The sequence below is a fragment of the Chiloscyllium plagiosum genome, chromosome 13, assembly GCF_004010195.1.
Source record: "Chiloscyllium plagiosum isolate BGI_BamShark_2017 chromosome 13, ASM401019v2, whole genome shotgun sequence".
Classification (NCBI taxonomy): Eukaryota; Metazoa; Chordata; class Chondrichthyes; order Orectolobiformes; family Hemiscylliidae; genus Chiloscyllium; species Chiloscyllium plagiosum.
The window spans coordinates 65,590,272-65,597,140 of NC_057722.1; positions in this window are offsets into that span (position 1 = coordinate 65,590,272).

The following is a 6,869-nucleotide window of genomic DNA, read 5'->3' on the forward strand; positions in this document are numbered from 1 at the left end:
TCCCTTTAAACCCTTCCTATTCATGTATCCATCCAGATGCCTTTTAAAAGTTATAATTCTACCAGCCTCCACTCTCTCCTCTGGCAGCTCATTCCATACACACACCACCCTCTGCGTGAAAAAGTTGCCCTCTAGATCACTCTTAAATCTTTCCTCTCTCACCCTAAAACTATGGCCTCTTGGACTCCCCTACTCTTGGGAAAATACCTCATTTATTTACCCTACTTGTGTCCCTCATGATTTTATAAAGCTCTATATGGTCACCCCTCAGCCTCTGATGCTCCAGGGAAAATACCCCCAGCCTATTCAGCCTCTTCCTAAAGCTCAAACCCACCAACCCTGGCAACATCCTTTAAATCTTTGCTGCACCCTTTCAAGTTTCACAACATCTTTCCTATGCAAGGAGATCGGAACCGAATACAGTCTTCCAAAAGTGGCCTAACCAATGTCCTGTACAGATACAGCATGATCTCCCAACTCCTACACTCAATGCACTGACCAAGAAAGGCAAGCATACCAAATGCCTTCTTCACAACCTTTTCTACCTGCAACTCCATTTTCAATGAACTATGAACTTGCACTCCAAGGTCTCTGTTCAGTAACACATTCCAGGACCTTACCAATAAGTATTTAAGTCCTCCCCTAATTTGCCTTACCAAAATACAGCATATCACATATATCTAAATTAAACTCCATCTGCCACTCCTCGGCCAATTTGTCCATTTGATCAAGGTCCTGTTGGGGTGGCACAGTAGCTCAGTGGTTAGCACTGCTACCTCACAGTGCCAGGGACCCGGGTTTGATCTCTGCCGCGGACCAAAGTCTGTGTGCTGTTTGCACATTCTCCTGGTGTCTGCGTGAGTTTCCTCCCACAGTCCAAAGATGTGCAGGTTAGCTGAACTGGCTATGCTAAACTGTCCATAGTGTTCAGGGATGTGCAGGTAGGGTACATTAGTCAGGGGCAAATATAAGTTAGGGGGAATGGGTCTGGGTGGGTCACTTGCCAAGGGTCAGTGTGGACTTGTTGGGCCGAAGGGCTTGGCTCTGTGTTGTAGGACTCTATGACTATGACTAAACCAGTTAATTTGACTCAACATGAATCACATTAAACATGAACTTCAATATCAGTGTTGCTCAGTGGCACTGATGTACTGTCTAGAAGATGCTCTGAAGTAATTTTGCAAATGTACCTTCTTTGAAACCCAGGACCTTTACCATTTAGAAAAGCAATGACAGCAGGTCCTTGTGAATACCCAGTGCGTGAAAGTGGCCAAAATGGAGACATAGATTTCACAGGGGCAGGGATCATTGTTGAAGGTTCCAGGGTTTAGATGTTAAAAAAAAAGGGAAGGGGGAAAAAGAGGAGGGGGCGTTGCATTGTTAATTAGAGTGTGCTTCACAGCTGCAGAAATGGAGGTTATTGAGGAGGGTTTGGGGACTGAGTTAGTATGGGTGGAAGTCAGTAACAGGAAAGGAGCAGTCACTGTTTTCTACAGACCGCCTCAACAGCAGCAGAGAGATAGAAGAACGGATTGGAAAGCAAATCTTGGAAAGGTGCAGATGTAACAGAGCTGTTGTTATGCTTATCTTCAACTTCCCCAATATTAATTAGAACCTCCTTAGTGCAGATGGTCTGGATGGAGCCAATTTTGTCAGGTGTGTCCAGGAAGGATTCCTGACTCAATATGTAGATAGACAAACCTAGGGGGGAAGCCATTTTGGATTTGATGTTAGGAAACAAGCTAGGCCAGGTGTCAGAACTCTCAGTGGGAGAGCATTTTGGTGACAGTGACTACAACTGCCTCACTTTTACCATAGCCACAGAGAGAGATAGGAACAGACAGTATGGGAAGGTGTTTAATTGGGGGATGATAAATTATACTGCTATTAGAAAGGAGCTGTGGAGTATAAATTGGGAACAATTGTTCTATGGGAAATGTACAACAGAAATGTGGCCACTGTTTAAGGAGCACTGGTTGCGAGTGTTGGATAACTTTGTCCCACTGAGACAGGAGCAGAATGGTAAGGTGAAGGAGTCTTGGACGACAAGAGAAGAGGAGCTTCTCATCAAGAGGACAAAGGAATCTTACTTATGTTCCGGGGAGCAAGGATATGGCACAGCTTTAGAGGATCACAGGGTATCTAGGAAAGAACTCAACTTTAGAGGATCACAGGGTATCTAGGAAAGAACTCAAAAATGGACTGGGGAGACAATAGACAATAAACAATAGGTGCAGGAGTAGGCCATTCTGCCCATCGAGCCTGCAACACCATTCAATATGATCATGGCTGATCATCCTTAATCAGTATCCTGTTCCTGCCTTATCTCCATAACCCTTGATTCCACTATCCTTGAGAGCTCGATCCAACTCTTCCTTAAATGAATCCAGTCTGGGTGAAGAAGTTTCTCCTCATCTCTGTCCTAAATGGTCTACCCCGTATTTTTAAGCTGTGTCTTCTGGTTCGGCACTCACCCATCAGCGGAAACATGAGAGTTAGGAGAGGGCATGGAAAAGCCTTTTCAGGAAGCCCAAAGGCATTCTACACTTACATGAAGATTAAGAGAGTGATCAGACGGAAGGTAGGGGCAATCTGGGAAAGTGAAGGGAATTTGTACTGGGAGTCTGAAGAGGTAGGTGAGGCCCTAAATGAGTTTTTTGCTTCAGTATTCACTAGAGAGAGGGACCTTGTTGATAGTGAGAACACAGTGGACCAGGTTAATAGGCTTGAAGAGATTGATATTAAGAAAGTGGATGTGCTGAAAATTCTGGGAAGCATCAAAATAGATAAGTCCCCAGGACTGGACCAGATACTCTCACCTTGACCTCTTTCCACCTATCGCATTTCCGACGCCTCTCCCCCAAGTCCCTCCTCCCTACCTTTTATCTTAGCCTGCTGGACAAACTTTCCTCATTCCTGAAGAAGGGTTTATGCCCGAAACGTCGATTCTCCTGTTCCCTGGATGCTGCTTGACCTGCTGCGCTTTTCCAGCAACACATTTTCAGCTCTGATCTCCAGCATCTGCAGACCTCACTTTCTCCCCAGATATACCCAAAGTTACTACAGGAAGCAAGGAATGAGATTGCTGCATCTCCAGCAATGATCTTTGCATCCTCACACTCCATGGGAGTAGTACCAGATGGTTGGAGGGAGGGGAATGTTGCTCCTCTGTTCAAGTAAAGGAATAGAGTAATACATGGGAATTACAGACCAATCAGTCTTACATCTGTGCTCAGCAAGTAACAGGAAAGAATTCAGAGAGATAGGATTTAGGATTATTTGGAAAAACATAGTTTGATCAAAGATAGTCAGCATGGGTTTGTGAGGGGCAGGCATGCCTCACAAGCCTTATTGAATTATTTGAGGATATGATGAGACAAGTTGATGAAGGTTGAGCAGTGGATGTGGCATATAAGAATTTCAGTAAGGCATTTGATAAGGTTCCCCAAGGTAGTCTCATTCAGAAAGTAAGGAGGTATGAGTTACAGGGAAATTTTGGTGTCAGAATTAGCTGACTGAAAGAGTGGTAGTGGATGGAAAGTATTCCATAAAAAGTGGTGCCCCGCAGGGATCTGTTCTTCAGTCTCTGCTCTTTGTCATTTTTATGAATAACTTGGATGAAGAAGTGGAAGGGTGGGTTAGTAAGTTTGCCAATGACACAAAGGGCAGTCGTGTTGTAAACAGTGTTGAGGTCTGTTACAGGCTATAACAAGACATTGACAGGATGTAGAGCTGGGCTGAGTAGCGGCAGATGGAGTTCAACCTTGATAAATGCAAAGTGATTCATTTTGGAGGATGAAATTTGAATACTGAATATTGGGTTAAAGACCAGATTCTTGGCGGTGTGGAGGAACAGTGGGATCTTGGGTCTACATACATAGGTCCCTCAAAGTTGCCACACAAGTTGATAGAGTTTTTAAGAAGGGGTATGGTGTGTCCACGTTCATTAACATGGGATTGAGTTTCAGAGCTATGAGGCTTTGCTGCAGCTCCATAAAACCCTGGTTCGACCACACTTGGAATATTGTGTCCAGTTCTGGTCGCCTCATTATGGGAAGTATGTCAATGCATCAAAGAGAGTGGAATGAGATTTACCAGATGCTGCCTGGTTTGCAGGGCTTGTCTTATGGAGATTGAGTGAGCTAGAGCATAATACACTGGAGAGAAGAAGGAATAGAGGTGACTTGATAGAGGTGTACAAGGTAACGAGAGGCATAGATAGAGTAGATAGCCAGGGACTTTTCCCAAGGGTAGACATGGCTGTCATGAGAGGCCATATTTTAAGGTGATTGGAAGAAGGCATTGGGGAGATGTCAAAGGTAGGTTCTTTTCACAGAGAGTGATGGGTGCTTGGAATGCACTGCCAGTGGTGGCAGTAGAGTCAGAGACATTAAGGACATTTAAGCGGCTGCTGGACAAGCACATGGATAGCAGTAAATTGAGGGATGTGTAGGTTATTTTGATCTTAGATTAAAGTAAGTGCTCAGTAAAATATTGTGGGGCAGATGTGCTTGTGCTATGCTGTACTGTTCGAAGTTCTATGAATGCTACAGCGTGAGCTTAAAACCATCTTAATGAGAATGGTTATCACAAAGAAGGACCTCATTCAGCCTTCTGAAACTGCACCAGTCCATTTGACTGGCAAATCAACTTTGTTACTTCTTCATCCTTTCTCCCTAAAAATTCATACATTAATCTCGAGGTGCTTGTCTAATTTCCTTTGGAAGCCGCAAATGCATTTCCCATCATGACCATATTAATAATTGCATTCCACATTCTAACCATTAACTGCACAAGACATCTAATTTCCTGATGAACCTTTCACTATTTTGGAAATATATTGTTGTTTCTTTACTGTTGATAGTTCACAAACTTTGTCTCTCAGTGCAGGCTATCTGTGTCTTCACCATAAGGAGGACAGTGCTTTAAGAGTGATTCACCACCAACTTGTCAGGATAATTTCGGATGGTGATGCAATGATGACCTTGCCAGTGATGCCCATATGCCAGAAATTCATAAAAAGCTATGTCCAAACACTGTGCCAATTATAATATTGTATCTCCAATTAATCATAGAGTGATTATTGCAGAAAAATGCTGTTTGGATGAACGAACACTTCAAGAATTTTTAAACCCATTTCCACATTTGTTTCTGATAGCCATGAAATGTTATTTACTTTAAGTACTTAGCAAATTCTATTGTGAACTTTACTGGTGAAACTACTTCCACTACCACTTCAGGCAGTGCATTCCAGATCATATAAACTCTTCCTTCAAACTAAACACTTCTGACTGATTTAATGTTTTTTTTTTAATTTATGCCCTTTGACTCGTGACACTTCTGTCACTGGAAACAGTTTCTCCAATTTATTTTCTTCACTTTATGACTTTGGTCTCTTTTCATAAGTCTTACTTAACTTTCTCTGCCTAAAGGAGGAAATGATTTGGAGGTGCCGATGTTAGACTGAGGTGGACAAAATTGAAAATCACACAACATCAGGTTATAGACCAACAGGTTTATTTGGAAACACTAGCTTTTGGAGCTAGTGGTTGGAAGTACAAGATCATAAGACGCAGAATTTATAGCAAAAGGGTTAGAGTGTCATGGAGCTGGAATGATATATTAAACAATTTTGGATTAAGTCTTTCATCTTTCAGAATGGGATTGGCTAATTTTGGTTCTTTAATATGTGAATCCCAGAAATGCTTTTAAGTTACATTCTCAAGATAGCTTTAGCTTTTCTAACAGTAAGTGCCATCTCAGCTCAGACAATGCATTAAAGTTTGTCTGTGTCCCAATATTGAGTCAGACTGGTTCTATGTCTAAAGTGGGACTTACAGAATCTTACATGGATTTACGCAGTTTTTGAGCAAAATAAAATGTAATTCTGTAAATACAAATTCATCCATAAACTTATATGTGTGCGCATGCAAAAGAGACAGAGTGAGTCACAGTGCATGTGAGTGTGTGTGTGTATGGGTGTGAGTGCATGTGAAAGAGTGTGTGTAAGTTTGGTCAAGTATGTGTGTAAGTGTGATGGGTATAAGCCTGTGAGAGAGTGCATGTGTGGGTGTGAGTATGGGGGTGCATGTGTATGCGTATGAGAGAGAGCTTGTGTATGAGAGAGGGTCTGTGTGAGTATGTGAGTATGTAGGACTGTATGCATGTGTGCGTTTGAGAGAGAGTGTATTGTGCAGTGGGGTGACCTGTAGTGTGGCATGAATCCAAGGTCCTGGTTAAGGTCATCCCCATGGGTATTGAACTTAGCTATCAGCCTCTACTTGGCCACTTTACGTTGTTGTTTGTCCCAAAATCTGCTTTGCAGGATGGTCACCTGCAGGTCCGAGGCTGAATGTCTCGGACTGCTGAAGTGTTTCATGACTGGAGGAACACTCCTGACTGGTGATTGTTGTTCAGTGTCCATTCATCCATTGATATAGCGTCTGCTTGGGAAATGTACCATGCCTCAGGGCATCCTTACTTGCAGCGTATGAGATAGACAATGTTGGCTGCTTCACATGAATACCTGGATCAGTGGTGCTGGAAGAGCACAGCAATTCAGGCAGCATCCGAGGACAGGCAAAATCTGACCTGCCCAGCTCCTTTTCCACCTATCCACTCCACCCTCTCCTCCCTGACCTATCACCTTCATCTCCTTCCCCACTGACCTATTGTACTCTATGCCACTCTCTCCCCACCCCCACCCTCCTCTAGCTTATCTCTCCACGCTTCAGGCTCTCTGCCTTTATTCCTGATGAAGGGCTTTTGCCCGAAACGTCGATTTTGCCTGTCCCCGGATGCTGCCTGAATTGCTGTGCTATTCCAGCACCACTGATCCAGAATCTGGTTTCCAGCAACTGCAGTCATTG